Here is a 17,917-nt window from a genome sequence, read left to right as displayed (position 1 = left end):
CTGCATATCACAGGCAGGAGGGGAGGGCTTGCCCCACGGGATCAGAGGTGCAGTTCCTACCGCCGGCTAAGCAGGGCAAGGAGCAGACGGGGAAGTGAGAAGTCAGTAGGGAAGTCTGGAAAGGAATGTGGAGAACCTGAAATCTGGGCAATGGGGTAACAGTCAAAGCAGACAGCAGAGGAAGGGCGAGGCGGGTAGGCTGTGGGGCTTTGGCAGTGATGGGTGCACAGGAAGGGGAGCAGGGAAGGAGGAGGAAATGAGTCCCACCGGGTACACTGACCTTGCAGTTCCAGGCTCCTCTTCTCCTGTCTGTCATAGCAGCATGCACGCATGGGGTCTCCTTAAGAGTTCAGGTCATCACGGAGCCCTCTGTGCCAGTGTGCGCCTTCACCACCACCCCTAGTGGGCACGGCAGGGTGAAGTGGACAGGAGTGTAGTGTGGGACGGGGACAGCAGGTCAGCCGTCCTCAGGAGTACTCTCTGAATTCACATCAACACAAAGGAAATGCACTTGTGTACCCCAAAGAGGTATTACACAGCTCTTCAGATTAAAACACAACAACCTTCTTAATTCCAGTATAAGACTATAATCAACTAATTAAAGTTCCATGAAAGAAAAACTATAGCCTCCCCTTATCAATTCTGAAAGAGCTGACTGATAGTCATCAATTTTGCACCATTAGTAAAATAATCAAATTCAGATAGTCAAGCAATAAGCAATGAGCAATGTGAAAAGCAGCTAGGGGATGCGAAGATGTCCACATCCTCAAAGGAGTCATCATTTTAAAGAACATTTGTGAACACAAGTAGCTACATTAAAAGTCTATATTTCCTTAGTACTGTCAGGGAACTGTGCAAAACCCCAGGGCGGGAGACACCCATGTCAGCTGGGGTGGGAGAGAATTAGGAAGGGCTTCATGACCTGAGGTCACATTTGCAGAGGGTGCTATAAGACTGGACTGGATCTCCTAGGGCTAGAAGGATTTCATTCTGAACTCCATATGGATTCTTCCTGCCACCAAGAAATAGAAAGCTCCCAAGTCTCAAGCATACACAGTAGGGTCAAGCCAAGAGAAACAACCATTGTAATGGGGGGAAAAACATTTTTCGATATGGACTATTTCTTCTTTTTCTTTTTTGGAGATATTTTTGCTAAAAGGACTTGTACATTTGCCAGAGAGACAGAGAGAGAAAGTGAGAAATCACCCTCCTAGGGGGGATGGCCACCCTGTAATCTTTGCTCCTCCATTCTCCTGTCAGGATTTTCGAGCAGACACACACACACACACACACACACACACACACACACACACACACATACACACACACACATATTCACCCAGCATGAGTTTCAAGATGCCAGGTCCAGGACTCGAACAGAGGTCAACCACGTGGGAGTCCAGTGCCTTAACCCTTACGCCACCTGTGGCCCCTCCATATAGACAATTTCATAGAGTTCATGCTAATAGTCCTGCTTGGTCTGAGATCTCAGTGCAAAGAACCCCCAGTGTGTGCTGTAGATCTCACAGCCTTCCAGAGACAGTCGGCTTTGCTGGTGGTTATTATCAGCATCCTTCCATCAACTCCTGAAAAGGCAACATTCCAAGGAATCTACTCTTTCTGTGGGAACAAAATGTGGTCTAAAGTCAACGGATAGTTTGGACAATTCACCTTTGGCTGTTGGCCTCATTCTCTGTTTCCAGTCCTGTGGACCTAAAACACATCAACACAATTAGGTCAGATTTGTGATGGCAAATGCTCCTGACAGGCTTTGCATCTTAAATTCTCATTAAAATGAAGGCTCTTAGACCTCTGCAGCTTCTGGGAGATCCATGTGAATGTCTTGTTCAGTGTTTTGTAAAGTAGATTCTTCATAAGAACTGCACCCCCTCCCGGCCCTACTTTGCTGAAACATGCCCAGAGTTGACAAACTCAGTTTGAACCCAGACGTGCATCCGCAGGAGAATGCTCCATGGCTGTGCTGAGCCAGTCTTCTGAAGCACACTGTTCTTTGGAGCTGACTAATTGCTGGTGCTGTCAACTGATGAGAATGTAACAATTCCCCAAAGCTGAGGTCATGAACCCAGAGCATATTTTTAAAGATGTTTTAGAGAACCCTTTCAACATCCAGGTAGGGATGAGGAAAAATAATCATTGAAAAATAATTTAAATGGCTACATTTTGGTTCTGCCCAGGATTGGAGACCCACCCATAGTACAATGAGGGGATCATCATGCACAGTTTATTAGAATTCTCCTCAGAAATGGAGTTGTTTTGTTTTGTTTTGAGGGAAGCCTCATTCTAGAGTGAGACAGAAAAGTGCTTTGAAAACCCAAAGATCTCGAGCGTCTTCAGACATGACCTAACTGGCCCCAGCAGCCCCTTTTGGGCTCCTTCTTGGCTCAGTTCAGATGTTGGGCAAATTGGGAGCTGACCGGAGTCACGCCCCTGCATGGGCACAGCTGGGCATCCCCAAGGATGACACACGCTATGTGACAACCAAGAAGAAACACTGCCTTGGCAGCCTGGCCTGGGATTAGCAACTGCTTTCCTTCCGCCCCCACGGAGCCAAACGCCGGCAGGAGAGAAAACGAAAGACACATTAGAGCTGACTTCCACGGCCAGAGAGCTTGCTGTGGAACCTGGGAGTCCCTGGGAGTCCCACCAGAAGCCACGCCAGATGCCCGATGGTGGTGCTGCAGTAAATGTGACATTCTGAGAGACTGACCACGGGGAAGGTTCTGGGTTCGAATGTGAAGACTTCCCTGAGTACTCAGGGCACACATGTGCCATGGTCTCAAGCTCTTAGCTAAATAGTGAGGCTACAGGTGGGTCACAGAATCAAGATTCCCACCAGCTCTCTGTCTCACTCATGGAAGAAATAATAAATCAACTTTAAAGGAAAAAGAAAAGAAAGTGAAGAGGAAGCCACGCTGGGTGGGCTGAAGAGCGCATTCAGAAAGTGCTCCAGGCCCTCGGTCATCATTTCAGCTGCATCAGCCCCGATTGCATCTTCCTAAACTGGGCTCTACCTTCAGTGTGACCCACGGGGGTCAGGAGCCCTCTCTCAGATCACAGAAAGGGGTGGAAGAAGGCCAGATCTCTTGGTTTCAAAATTCTGAAGAAGAAAAATTAAACGATTAGGGGAACGAGGAAAGAAAAGGCGCAGGAGGAGAAAACGAAGCGTTGCAAGTATGGGGTGGCCCCGGCAGTGGTCAGCAGCCCTCATGAACCTGCTCACCACCTTGTGTACCAGTGGGAGCTGCCAACCACTAGGAGTACTCGTGGGGGCTGACGACCACTCTGGAGTACTGTAGGGGTTGCTGACCACCCTGCTGGGACCTGCCCCTTAGGAAGTGGTTCCAGACACACAAGAGAAGCCTAAGACACCACCATCGCTCTGTCAGAATGGAAACCTTGGGGAGGGAGTGCCTCACTTGTCCCGGGCACTGCGTTGACTTGATCTCATTCAAGAAAAAGTGGCTCCCGTCTTCCAGTGGGTAAACTGCTCCTGTCCTGCCCTGGGTCTGCCAAAGCAGGGACCCACTCAGCCTACTCCATGTCTGTCACACCAACCAGTCAGCAAGTGTCCTGTGACTGCCCACTGGATTCCTGGCGTGGGAGACCTCAGGGCAGGTGGGAGGCAGTGGGGGAGAAAAACTAAGGGACAGGCAAATCCCAGTCAACATGACAACAGTATTCTTTCCTTCTGTGATCCTAAGCAGGAATCTTCTGCTTAGTGTGAGACCAAATAAAGCAGATGAGAATGAGGCAGCATCGTCTTGTCCATCCTACCCCAAATGTTTAAAAAAAACCTTGGGGTTGAGTGTGACGCCTTTCTGGAGTTTAGGGGGATGCTGGTGCTGCTGCTTTCAGTTGCGGGGTGGATGGTGAAGATTGCCTGGTCTTACTCAACTTGCAGCGAGGAGCAGCACTGTCTTAGCGCCATGGCCACCAGTGCTACTGAGGAGCGGCAGTTATGGGGGACATCAGGGCCCATGGGGGGCGTGGGGCAGCAGCATGGAGCCCTAGAGCCCAGCAGGCCTGCAGCTGCACGCTGCTGCCCTGTCCCTCAGGGTGACAAACAGCATTTCTCCTGCGGGCGGGTGAGTGGCGGGTGAGTGGTATGTGGTTAGAAACGAGGATGAATGGCAAAGAGAAAGTCCTCACGCCTCTGGCTGAGGGCAACTGCCAAGGGCTGAGTGTGTGGGCTGACATGGTTAGGAGGGACCGTCTTGTTTTGTTTGTGAATTGATTCTCCTCTGGGTGTTCCCGACGAGGCTAAGCTCTTGCTGAAGTCAAGCGCTGACTGCCACTCTTCCTCTCGGGAGCTGCAAAGGGCAGCCCCAGGTACCCAGCCCCCCAGGATGGGCTTGATCAGGCAGGGAATTGGACGTAGGGTAGAGCTGTAGGAGCGAGTCACAAAAGCCGAAACCCCCCTATCCCTGGCAGCAGGAAACGTGAGCTTATCTTTCATTCCTCATGAGGCCCCAGGCAGGCTACCACACAGGATGTGACCACACAGACCTGTGCACTAGTTCCTGGGAAGAAAGCCTGAGCAGAATGGTTGGGTTTCCTGGCAGCCTGTCTTAGGCCCAGGGAAAACCCCAGATGGGTCAGCTACCCCCCACTCTCCTCCTTAGAGAGAGCTGGTCGACCCAGCCCTGGCCCTGGCTAGAAATCCTGCAGTGACTTCTAAGAGGGCCTCAGATCTCTTACTGCATTCTCCTTTCACAGAAATGAGCAGGAAATGGAGACAGGGACACAGTTTCTGGAACTAGGTCAAGCAAAGGGAATGGCCTGGAAAATCACCTTCCATTTGCCTTCAGAGGCTATTAACCATGAAAGGAAATTCCCAAAGCACGAGGTGAGATCACTGCCCCTGTCAGTCTCTACTAATAGCCTACATACTCAACACCATGGAAGGGCCCAAGGCACAGGGGGCCCCAGCCGAGGGCAGGAGAAGGAGGAGGCCACCCCTCACATTTCTTCTGCTCACAGACTTGCCCACCCAAAGCTCCGGTTCCGCTGTTCAAGCCACACTCACGAGGACACACGCTCTGATTCGTACTATGTAGGTCATTTCCTAGACGTCACCTGGATCTTCCTGGAGCTGGGACAAACTTCCCCAGTTCACCCTCTCCAGGAAGGTGGAAAGGAGACCCATCTGCAGACCCGCCAGCCTTGGGGCTTGCAGCAGTCACCGTCACACTGCATCCAACCCTCATGGCCTTCTACCTTCACACTCCACAATGTCATCTCTTCCTCTGTGCTTTGTCTCCAAGCTGATTACTGGGCAGGGTGCCTATTAATCTTGAGTGGAACGAAGTCTCCGCCACTTCCATTTGAAAAAGAAATAGCTTTGCCTTTTCCATTTGGTTCGACAGTATAAAATATTTATGATTCCTCTGGCACCTCCAAACGCCCCTCCCATCGATCCTCTCCATAGGCACTAAGTGCTCACTTTGAAGAAAGTACTTCCTGTCCATCAGGGACAGACCCCATGACATCTCCCATGAGCAGCTGCGCCCAGCCCGTAGGGTCTCCCGCAAAGTTCCTATGCTCACTCGGAGCCTCTTGAGAGTCCCAAGGCCCTGCAGCTAGTCTGCAACAGCCGGGGGCTCCCCTGGCCTCTAGGGCTCTCTTTTCCATCCCATCATCTTCCAGCAGGTGTTCTTGCTGCAAACACACACAAATACAACTGGCAGCTTGGGGTCTCCTGTGACTTCAGGGACTAAGTCCGGGCTGTTGGGGGTAGGGCTGATCTGGAAGGCCCACTCAGGCCCCAGGGACTGTGCTCTCTGGGCAGTTTGACTGACCTTGTTTTCTAGGAGGGGAAGCACCCACAGAGCTGATCCTGAAGCCGACAGGAGGTTTTCCTCCTGCCTCTCAGAAGTGACTCCAAGTCTCCCCTCACCAGTCCCTACAAGGTTCCTGCCCTCGTGGTATCAGCAACGGCTCCAGACGTGCTCCTTGCTGTGGGACAGAACATAGTCCCAGGAATGAGATGCTGGTTCCACTGACCAGGGGAGACTCAGGGCTAAGTCCCTGCACCCTTCTATGCCGCAGCTCTTGACCTGCACACTGAGGATGGCACCACCCAGTTATTAAGGAGGTTATAGCTAATACATAAAAGGAGCTTGAAACATTGCCTGGCACTTGGTGAGTGCTTGGTAAATATGAGCTATTACTGTTGGTGTAGTTGTCCCAACAAGGCAAAATCAGACCCAGCCATCAATGATAAGGGTAGGTCTTTGGTGAAGGTGGGAGGAAGCAGTGGGCTGAAACCCAGGGAACAAGGAGACCTTCACAGGGATAGCTGCTGCCTCAGCCTGGAAACCCCTTCTGTATCTTTTGCCATCAGCCAAAGCCAGCAGATGGAGCAAAGGCAGGATGGTGTTCCCTGGGCTGGCCCCACGGCCTTAGAGCCTGGCTGGTTCTCTACCCACAGGTGTTCAGTAAACCCTGACCGTGTGGGTGCATGCTGAACTTTCCCTGCATCCCTGTCTGGTTGGTTCTCTACCCACAGGAAGTGTTCAGTAAGTCCTGACCGTGTGGGTGCATGCTGAGCTCTCCCTGCGTCCCTGTCTGGCTGGTTTTCTACCCACAGGAGGTATTCAGTAAGTCCTGACCGCGTGGGTGTATGCTGAGCTCTCCCTGTCTGGCAACTTCTCAGTGTCTTAAGTGCTCTCCCAAAGGAAGCACACTCCTGCCATCCAACAAAATTGTCAGGTATCCCAACTCCTGGAGTTCTACACTTGGCCAACTATATAACGTCATTGTGTTTGAACACCCAGAGTTTTGGGGGCTGGCAGGTGGCGTGGTGGTTTAGGCACTGGACTCCCACAAGGCTGATTACAGTTCAAGTCCCTGACCTGGTGGCTTACTTTCTCACTTTCCCTTTCTCTCAGATAAAATTTTAAAATAATAATATTAATAAACAAGAGTTTTGAAATAAGGCAGAGTTGGTTTCAAATTTTAGCTCTGAGGCTTTCTTGCTTGTGCCTGGGGCAAGATATTTAGCCTCCAGAAGCTTCAGTTTCTTTATCTATAAAACGAGGATAGTGACAGTGACTCATGAAGTTGTCACTCAAAAAGTAAGGGTTTTATACGACGGTGCAAGACAAGAGATCAGCAAAGTGTATGGCACGTATTAATTGCCCAATGAATGTCGATGATTACAGTCACTATATTCATGTGTTAATACGCTAACTGGAGAACATTTGGGTCTTACTGAACCTTTTGGAGACAGTACTACAAGACTATAAAATGGCATTTTGTTAGTGCCAGAGGCAGTACATGTGATACATAATTCTTTGGAAACCCTCCCCCTGTCAGCAAAGGTGCGCTACCTCCTCTACCCCAACCAAGGAAGGCAAAGGACAGAAAACCCACTACCGGGCTGGTTCAGCCCTTCAGGGTGCCAGAGCAGACAGTTTGGAGAAAGGAAGAACCAACCGAGGCCAATTCTGGGTCAGATGTGATCAGCCCGGCGATGGGGCCTATTTCAGTCATGGGGTTAGATCAGGTAGTAGCAGCAGGAGGTTGATTTGAGGTTGCTTAATCATATTACCTATTCTGCAAAAAAATAAAAAATAAAAATTATCTGGAGAAAATGAAGAAATGATTACAAGTCACAATGGCTAAGGTGGGACAATGCCCAGAAAGCTCATCTATAAACAGGCTGCTACTCAAATATCTTGTGGAACTGGAATAGTGCCGCCCGGCGTCTCCTGGGTGGACCCTGAGAGGCATTAACTGAGCCTCTGCTCTCCCCGGTGTGAAGCTCCCGGGCCTGCCTGGAAAGGGCCGAGCAAACGCCGTCATTTAATGCAGCTCCATTTGCGCAGCCCGTGTCAGCACGCTGCTGCTTTCGAATGTATTAAACTCGGCCACACTGGCACTTCCTCCATCTGTTTACATTTAGAAGGAGACTCGCTGCCAAAGATTAGGAATCCCAGTGCCCACAATCCAGAAAGCACAAGCCAAGGAGTAGAAATAAAAACAAATTGAAAAGCTACTTGTTGCTAGCAGCCTAGTTGGATCCACAAGGCCAAGGAACTTTTCCCTAGAGCGTTCGGCCTCCAAGAGGAGGGCCTCAGTTGGGAGAACACCTGAACGGGCTTCACGGGGGTTCCTCTCCCAGTTTGTCACCCTGACTCTCCCTCCCGTTCCCACCACCACCAAACCATCAACTCAGCAAGGCGGGAGGGACACATTGAATTCTTCTTAGTTTGCCCAGTGTAGGGTTTGGTACCCGTACTTAATCACTACCATTTGCTTGATGAATAAATGAGTTACAAACAGTTCTTTGTGATGGTTCCAAGTTATCTGATTTGCATCGAGAGGTGAGACCTGCATCCCCCCACACCCCTTGAATTTGGACAGGTGCGTGACTGTGTCCACTGCCTTCACTGAGCAGAAGTAGCACCCCGAGATTTCAAAGTTAAGTCACAAAAGCCCCTGCAGCCAACACGTGTTTTCCTTGATTATAGGTAATAGCACCCTAGATTTGCATTTCCCTCATAATGAATGCTGTCACTCGTCTCTCCATGTACCTATGGGCCATGCCACATATGTAGAGAGACTGGAAGCCTTGCATACCGGTGAAGGGGCGGTGTAGGACGGAACGGTGCAACCACTGTGGAAAACAGTGTGGAGGGCCCTCCAAAAATGAAAACTAGAGCAGCCATAGGATTCAGCGATTCCACTTCCAAGTATGCATTTAGAATGATTCAAATCAGGATCTTGAAGAGATGAGCACTCTGCTACGTTCATTACAGCGACCACCAAGACGTGGAAATAAAAGAAGTTTCCGTAGACAGAGAAGTGGACAATGAAATGTGGTTGGAACTACTCAGTCTCTGAGTAGTAGGAAGGGAATTCTGCCATTTGTGACAACGCAAATCAAACGCTCACACCCATTAGGGTGCTATTACCTGTAATCAAAGAAAACACGTGTTGGCTGCAGGGGCTTTTGTGACTTAACTTCGAAATCATGGGGTGCTACCTCTGCTCAGCGAAGGCAGTGGACGCAGTCACGCACCTGTCCAAATTCAAGGGGTGTGGGGGGATGCAGGTCTCACCTCTCGATGCAAATCAAATAACTTGGAACCAACACAAATGGTGTGAACTTAGAGGCCTTTGTTAAGTGAAACAAGTCAGTCATAGAAGGAAAAATACCACATGAGGTCTCTAAAACAGTCAAACCCCTAGAAGCAAAGAATACGATAGTGGTTGGCAGGGGGCAGGGGAAGGGGCCATAAGGAGTTGTTCAATGAGTATAAAGTTTCAGTTTTGCCAGATGAATAAGTTCTAGAGATCTGCTACGTAGTACCTGGAGTTAACAGTGCGGTTTGTGCATTTCTAAGTTTGTTAGAGAGAGTGTGTTTCCTGTTGATCGTTCATACTATACACACACCAAAAAAAGGGGGACGCAAGGAAACTTTGGGAGGTGTTGAATGTGTTGATCAGCTTGATCGTGCAGTGGTGTCCCAGGTGTTCCTAGATGTTCAAACTCATCACATTATATATATATTAAATACGTGCAGTTCTTTGTTTATCAATGATACCTCAATAAAATTATTTAACAATAAAACAAAATTAGTTTTACGTTGTTCAAAAATAAAAATTAAAGAAAGTGACAAGGCTAACCTGCTTTCACATTTCCTCTTACAGCCCTGAGCTAGCCTGAGGCAGTGGCCCTGGAAAAGCCATGTGCAATGACGTCTTGCACTCTATGGAGAGAGACACCCAAGCAAGCCCGTGGTATGGAGGTTAGGGTGGTTGGATCCCACATGGCCAGCTGCATGGTTCTAGTCCTGGACCCAGCAGCTTGAAAAACACACTGGGCACGTGTGTGTGCATGTTCAACATTCTGAGAGAATGGAGGAGAAGGGATCACAGCTGGCCATCTTTCCGGGAAGTGCTTTATCATGTTCCTTCTCCCTCTCTGTCCTTCTCCAGCAAGCATATGTGCCCGATAGCAAATTAAAGAGACAGATAGAGAAAGAGAGAGAGAGACCTAGCATGACCTTGGTGCTGACATTGAGTGAAGAAACTTAGATGACTTTAACCTCCTACTGTAAGCAGTCCCCAGTCTCGTGAGCCTTCTAGCTGAGGCACCATCACCTTGTGTCAAAAACAAACCATTCCTGCGGTGATTGGTCTGAACTGAGCCACAGAATCCATGAGCAGAAGAAAATGAGGTTTATTTTACACCATGAAGTTTTGGAGGAGCTTGTCCATGACTTTGACAAAAGTGACATTCTTTGAGACTCAAAGCAGGAGAGCCTATATGATGCTAGTTCCTTCTAGCGGGTACTCATCCCCAGAGCCAGGAAGTTGACCTCAAAAGAATTTGAATGCCCCTTCAATTGAAGCCACAGCATCTTTATTTACTTAGGGAGCAAAGAGTGACAGCTGGGTCCCACTCTTACTTCGTCATGGGCCTTCCCAGACTTGAGGATATCGAGTTAAGTGTTTTACAGCTTTTTCTTCTTTGGGACATATACTCTGAAATCTTTGCAGATCCTTTTCTCTTTCTTTACTTTATATTCATCACCCTCTAAAAACAGATGCCAGCAGCTTTCGGAGAGACAGAAGACATGGTCACGAAAGGAGAGCCTAGATTAAAATTGCCAGGACCAGCTCGGCATGAACACGTTTCCCTGAGTGGGGAAGGCTGCGGATTAGAAATAGACGCAATAACAAACACACAAAGACACACAAGTATAAAAAAGCGAGGATCAGTGGGCACAGCTTCTCTGATGGAGAAATTGCGACCAGAACCAGCCTCAGGTTTATTCTTTTAAAGGGCAGAGAATGGGGGAAGGGGAAAATGGGATGTAAAAGGAATGGGGAAGTAGGAAGTGGAATGCAAAGAGAATAAGGGGGGAGAAATTGGGATGCAAAGCCAGTTGGTTTTGGATGTAAATCAACTGAAGATATGAAAATGACTGGTGCCATATAATTTATCTGATCCTTTTGGGGGACAATCTGATAAAGGCTTGTGACTTCCTTTAGCCTGATACTGGGCACTATGGAGGTATTGGGTATCAACAACAACAGGAAGACAGCCATTGACAACAGGCAGGTGCTGCTTTCGTATGTAGATGCTTCTCTTAGCCCTGCTAGAGTAGCTTAAGGAAGGGCACATCTGCATGTGTCTTCAGGCCACATGTTTTAATCACGTGTCTTCAGATTGGCTGCTCTCCACATAAAATGGCAATATAGTTGGCATTTGGGGCACTGTGTAGTATGCAAAGCATTTTCACCTGCATTATCTCTGGATCTCATAACAGCCCTGTGACATTAATGAGACAGAAATTATTCCTACTTGTTAAAGTTAAGCTTCTCTCTCGGGATTGTACTTGCTAAGGGCTGAGCTGAGACTAGAAAACAAGCCTCCCTGAATTGCAAGTATATGGACAAGAATGGAAAGAAGACAAGAATGGAAAGGAATAAAATCAGTGATGCATTTGAATAGCAAATTGTTTTCTCTTCAATGTTCCTTGATTACAATTTTGCCTTTTCAATGAACAAAATCAGAACATTTTTAAGAAAAAAATACTGGGTCTTTATGAAGTGTTTGGACGGTGTTGAGATGTTTGGAAGTATGTAATTTTAAACATAAATAACACAGATTGTAGGCCCAACAGAAAGCCACACAGTGTATTTTCTTTTCACTGCTGTCATTGACTTTAATTATTCTAGTTCTAGAAAAATGGTAGAAAATTTGTTGTGGTCAGAATCAGAAAAAAAAATACATTAAGTCCCACTTGTTGGTCTAAACATATTGCATGTGTTTATACTTAAAGGACAATTACAAGTGAGTTCTGTTGAATGAATAGTATAAGTATTGAGTTATCGGAAAAGTCAGGAAGCATTTTTACAAAGAAAGTTAGAAAACTACGTCATGACTTTTCTGATGACCCAATATTAGATCTTAAAGATTTTATAAATACTGTGTAACCTCTTCATTGAGAAGCCATTTGCATGAGGATTCTGCTTGGCCTAGTCCTAGAGGAGCAACAGAACAAGTTCTCTGCTTTAATGACCTATGCTGTTTTAAGTAGGAACGCGTTCACATTTCCTCTCCATGGCAGACCTCCGGGTGGGTCTGATAAAGGCCAACAGCAAGACCCATGCATCTTTCTATGTCCTGAACAGAAGCCAGGAGAAGGGCTGCTGATCCAGAAAGGGCAGGGGTGGAGTCCCACATGCAGAACGAGGTTGAGAGTTATTCCTACTTAGTAAACTGACTTTCTCAGGAGCGTGCCTGTCAATGGCTGAATTGAGGCTGGAAGACAGAGAGGAAAGAGCAGTGACTGGAGATTGTGCCTCTGTGACACAGCAAAGATTCCTATTTATCTTCACCGTGCTCCACTGAGAATGACCCATGGGAACTGGAATCTGAATCCCAGGTGTGTGTGGAGGGAATTGAACCGGCATCCTGGCAGTTACAGAATGCGTGTGCATTCACGTCACTGCCCAGCAACTCGAAGAGCTGCACAGAACAAGCCCAGAAGCTGAGAGGTTCTGCTGAGCAGTGCCTGGAGAAGCCTCTGATCCTCGGGCATGATCTAGTCTCCCCGCACATCACCACAACCTGGCCAAAAGGCTCAACGTGTCTCTGTGTCTCAGTCCTTGTGGGTAAACTCGAGAGAAAGACCACATTATCTCTAAATTTTCTTCTGCCTGGCATCTGATGAGGTGAAACAGTTGGCTGTATTCAAGGCAGCTGGATACAGGGCCATTTTGGATCAGAGAAAGTTGCTCAAACTTTGGGCCAAACGATTTTTGTTTTGTTTTGTTTCAGTTTGTTTTGTTTTGTTTCAGTTTGTTTTGAAGCTACTGGGTCCTGGACACAAACTATGCAGTCTGCCAAGTGGGATCCAGCTGCCTTAATACCACACCATCAGCCAAACAGTGGTTTTTGTTTTCTTCAATAGGGAGTTCATCTGCATACATGTGTGCGCACATCAGAGAGAATGAACCCTTGACAGACTTTCATCATGCTGCAAACCCTTCTCCTCAATCCTCCAGCTCTTCACAATCCTGAGAGCTTGGGCATGTGCTCAAAATGATTTCAGGATGACCTAGGGATACGAACCTGTGATCAACATGTGGCTTCCTGCCTTGCAGGGCCCTGTGCTTTCCTGCTGCACCGTAGCAGCTGGGCCCCAGATGGTTTTATAGCGGTCTCTGAATCTCCCATGCTGATTTAAGATATGTCCAAGACCAGTAAGCACATGCCCCATTTATGTCGATATCCAGCAGTGTTCTAATTGGCGCGAGCAATGGCGGGCACCGTATACACCAGCTCTTGCAAAAGTGATTGCCACCAGCCACCCAGCTGCAGTGGAGAGGATGTGGGCACACACCCTTCGTTCTTGGGTGTGTCATCTGAGACCAGGCCAGAGCCATCAAAGCACCGTGCTTTCCTCCACCCTTTCCGACTGCCCCAAGACTGGCACAGGGCTTACTAAGAGCGAAAGTAACACTTGCCTCTCTGGGGGCCAACCGTCTTTTCTGGGTAGCTGGATGAGGTGCCAGACAGAGAGATACCACCAGAGAGATGAATTTTTCACAGTCCCAAACCGCATAAGTCCGCTTCTTCATGCGCCGTGCATCTGGGCCTGACCCTTAAGCTTTGCCAGACCCCATTAAAAAGAGTAATAAGGACACATTTACCATCCAGCCCTGACCGTAAATTCCGTTATCTTAATTTGTCATTCCGAAATATGTGAAGGTGCCCACTCAGGCCACAAGGCCTTCTTTTGCCTAACAGTGTTTTAGAAAGAACTTGGCAATGAGGGATACCACATTGTTACAGGGCTGTTGTCAGTGGTTTCATTTATCAATTTATCAGCGCCATTTTGCAAGAAATAGCCTTCACTTTAGAGATGACACTTCATACATAACAGGGGGGGTTTGAGTCTTCCTCGACTGCCAACACGTTACCTAATAGAACGTGTCACTAGGCCATGAATGAAGCAGCAAGACTGTGTGTGCAGTTGACACCAAACCGATAGGTGCTTGGCCAGAAATATGAGTTAATGCCTTCAGAATGTGGGATGCAAAATGAGATTCTGCAGGAGGTGGAGGTCAATGGCAGTAGAGTGCAAGAGAGGGAGCTGACAGCTCCAAGCTCAGGACAATCTGTTCTCAGTTATGCAAAAGTCAGGAGGGAATGCCGGAGGGGGGAAGCACGAGTATCTCAGAGCATCAGACTCAGTCATACTGTTTGCCTGGGTTTTATGTATCTGTTTCCCATTCCTCCCTAGCTCCTTCTTTGGTCTAAGACATGGGCCTAATTGGTTTGGTTATCACTTACCAACTCTCACTGAGCTAACCAGCAGGCAAGGGTGGTGCGGACAGAGTCTTGACTATGAAGTCCTGGTCGACCACCAGGCCAGACAACCACCCCTACTGAATCAAGAGCAAAGGAAGGCTGTTGATGTTCTTCATTCAGAGGTGGCAGGCGCCTTCCTGAAGTCTTCCCAACATAGGACGCAGGACCCTGGGTTTTCTCTCCAGTTCTGGCTGGTTCTGGATTGCCTGACCTCCGGCGATACAGTCACCCTTCTAGATCTGTCCTCTGAAAAGGAAGAGTAATGGGTTTGGCAGTCTGCAGGAAAGTACAGGTGAGGAATAAGGACTTTCAAAAATTATGAAACCCTGGGCCAGCAGATGGCATGGTGGCTAAGGCACTGGATCCCACGTGGCTAACTATCAGTTCGAGTCCTGGACCACGTAGCATGAAAAATAAGCCAGGAGCTTGTGTGTGAATGCCCAAATCTGGAGAGGATGGAGGAGGGATTGTAGTGTGGCCATTCTCCCTCAGACATGATTTCTCACTTTCCTTCTCTCTCTGGTGAGGGTACACGCCCTACAACAAAAAACCAACAAATAAAAAAAAGGGAGGGAGCAAAAAGAAAGATTATGAAGGCTTCGTAACCATCAAAGCAGCGATGAAGCAATAAGGAGCCCTAACCAGAAGCCATATGTTTCCTGGGATGTCTGCTTTCACTGCTCCTGTTCGTTAAGCTGGAGCGGGCCTGTGAGGGTCTGGTGGTCCCCTTAGGCTGTCCTGTGGCTTTGCGGATAGGCAGCACTGCCCTCTACTGGCATCCAGCGCAGTCCATTTCCTCCTCGTCTTCGCACATCTCAGCAGAGGCCCAGCGAGCTCGTGAGCACGAGTCTGTGACCAGACCGCTCAGCGGAGGGTGTATGTCCATTAGAAAGCTGCTGAGTAGAAATCTTATTCTCTGGGATTCTAAACAGCCACATTTCCTGCTATTTGACATCAATGGGACATTTAGCAAATGGAGTGCCAGATGGAGCTCCTGGCCCTATTTTCTGAAAGACACTGGAGAGTCGGAACCCTCTGGGTGTTTATGTTGGCTAGGCTGGCTCACAGAGGGCTGGCCACGGCTCAGTGGATGCGGGCTTTCAGTCAGCTGCAGAGTCCAGGAGAGCTGGGACCTGCAGGGCAGCCAGTGGCATTCCTACACACACTGCCCCCACAAAGGCTGCTGGCAGAAGACTAGGTCACTCTGACTCTCAGCCACTCTCCTTGCATCATCTGACTTTCTTTCTTTCTTCTTCTTTTTTTTTTTAAGAGAGAGGATTTCGCTATAGAGTGCATGTGCTCACCAGAGAGACAGAGAGACAGAGAGACAGAAGGTGAGAAATCACCACCCAGGGGGGATGGCCACACCACAATCCCTTCTCCTCCATTCTCCTCTCAGGCTCCTGGGCATGCACAGTCACACTCCGTGTGAATTTTAAGCCACTGGGTCCAGGACTTGAACCAGGATCGACTACATGGGAGTCCAGCAACTCTACCATTATGGCATCTGCTGGTCTCCAGTATTATCTGACTTTCTTACAAACTGCATGCAAGAATGCAGATAGTAACTGATTGACAGTCCACTGGTCTCAAGAGGCTCCAGAGTATGACGGGACAGGCCTGGGGACCACCGTTCCCGAGATCAGGAAACCCAGGTTGAACACGTTGAGGAACATGCCCACAGTTACACGGTATTGCCACGTGAAACCTCTACATATATACGAATCATTCCCATTATTTGGGGTTCGTAATCCACATTCACATGAATCAGAGCATTCATGGTTAAAGTCTCTTTATTACCCACTTTATGAAGGCCCATAGTCAATCTCAGGGGTGATATTTTGAGAGTCTTTGATATATTCTAAATGGTCCTGTGATTACACTGAAGACGGCTGGTACTAATCGAGTCAATGAAATAATGACTCTCTGAGAAGTAACGCTTCTCTGAGAACGGACATTTAGGTTTTCTTCTTTCCATCCAGTCGTCAGGGTCTCCGGTGTTCAGGCAGGTAGAAGCCACATTATTTTGTGACACCGGTGTGATATTGAGCGGAGGCTGTCCTCTTTACGTGGAGGCTATCTAAAACCCTAGAGCTAGGGTTCACCCCCAAGGCTTTTCCACTCCTACTATACAATAACCAGACGGTGCTCAGCCCTCAGGCTGCTGGTTACACGGGCCAGCACGGTCCCATCCTTCTGAAGTTTGCATGCTGCTGTTTTTGCAGATGTTCTCCTCAGTTCCAAACTTAATTCAGGTCAGGGGAGTTAATGGGAAATGAAACTTTATTTCCTCTAGTTGCCCCCTCCCTGCACAGTTGACTTGAATTACAAGCCCACAGATTTGCTCTGCCGGTTGGTCGACACCTGAGTTGTTTACCACCTCAATTAGGAGAGGTGATGATTAGCTGCTTTTGCGGCCTTTAGAAGACAGTTCTTCATAAATATGTGGGGAGGTGATTTTGCATATCTGGCACATCTTACCTTTGCCTTAGATTATACGGTGCCACCTACCTCCTTCCTGAAACAATAAACCAGTTCCACGCTGCCCAAAGGGAGAATCTGCAGTATCTATCACTCTTGCAAATAATTGCCCACACACCAAGCAAACCGAACTGTTCTTCTCGGGTTCCAAAACAAAACCCTTATCCCATATGACTCTTGCAAGAAAACCAACAGAGAACATTTCTACTTTTTCAAATAAATGTCAGATAATAATGATAGCCAATCAAAAACTTTCTGTGTACATTTATTAAGCTTCCTTTGGTTTCCCTACCTTAAGCTAAGTGTCGGAGAATAGTCTCCACCAGTCTCGACTTCAGGAAAAGTTTTAGAAAGTGTCTCCTCCAGTCCCCCAGCTCACATAGATACCCATCCTCTTTATAAATGTTCCCGCTAACAAAGACTTTGCTTTTTAAAACGTTGTCCATTGCCTTTCCAAAGAGCGATAAAAGATCATCTAAAGGAAGGGCCTTTCTTTCGTTGGACTTTCTGCCTTCATGAGAGTTCATTTCAGACACACTCACAAGGAAAGGAAAGTGAATCACGCAGTTCAAGAATGGGCCACTTCTAGGAAGTAACACACGGCAGACAAAAAGTCAAAGAATTTGATCAATCTTACCAATTGTGAAAAGAGAGGTGTCACAGAAGGGGTCTTGGTCAAGGCCCTAAGTGACCCTTTCGCATGCTTAGTGACCACCAGTACAGTTGTGGAATGTGACGTTGTGGTCTAACACAAACACGGAATAACCTCTAGCATATACCCAAATGCAGGGAATCACTAGTGAATAGGTCCTTAAAGTCTGCAAAAATCAACCACAGGATCATAATGAAAGAAAGTGATGACAGACAAGTTATAACACACAGCCAGCCAACTTCTGAGCACAGTATTTTGGCTGACTATTCTTAGACATGGGAAGAATTATGTTGCTCAATTTACAACTTATTAAAGAGGGAGAGAAGTTGTCGATGCAGATGGCTGGTTGTATATCAAAGAAGACCAGGAGAGGTGATATTACAGAGCTTCTATTGAGCAAACTGTCAAGTAGTACTTAACTCACTCTT

At 47.9% G+C, this 17,917-nt stretch overlaps 1 long non-coding RNA gene across 1 annotated transcript in view; it reads right to left on the bottom strand.

The window, feature by feature from the left end:
• LOC114009637 (uncharacterized) overlaps positions 1 to 17,917 on the bottom strand; it is a 32,246-nt gene continuing 14,329 nt past the window's right edge. The window contains exons 2-5 of the long non-coding RNA XR_003551024.1: positions 14,339 to 14,602; positions 1,672 to 1,713; positions 281 to 480; positions 1 to 66 (exon numbers count right to left, since the gene is read on the bottom strand). This is a non-coding gene — a long non-coding RNA (uncharacterized LOC114009637). The remainder of the gene's footprint in view (positions 67 to 280; positions 481 to 1,671; positions 1,714 to 14,338; positions 14,603 to 17,917) is intronic.

Source organism: Tupaia chinensis, unplaced genomic scaffold (genome assembly GCF_000334495.1).
Source record: "Tupaia chinensis unplaced genomic scaffold, TupChi_1.0 Scaffold000578_2, whole genome shotgun sequence".
Classification (NCBI taxonomy): Eukaryota; Metazoa; Chordata; class Mammalia; order Scandentia; family Tupaiidae; genus Tupaia; species Tupaia belangeri.
The sequence above is the reverse complement of the archived record's forward strand: the minus strand, read 5'-3'. Positions and strand labels throughout refer to the sequence as shown.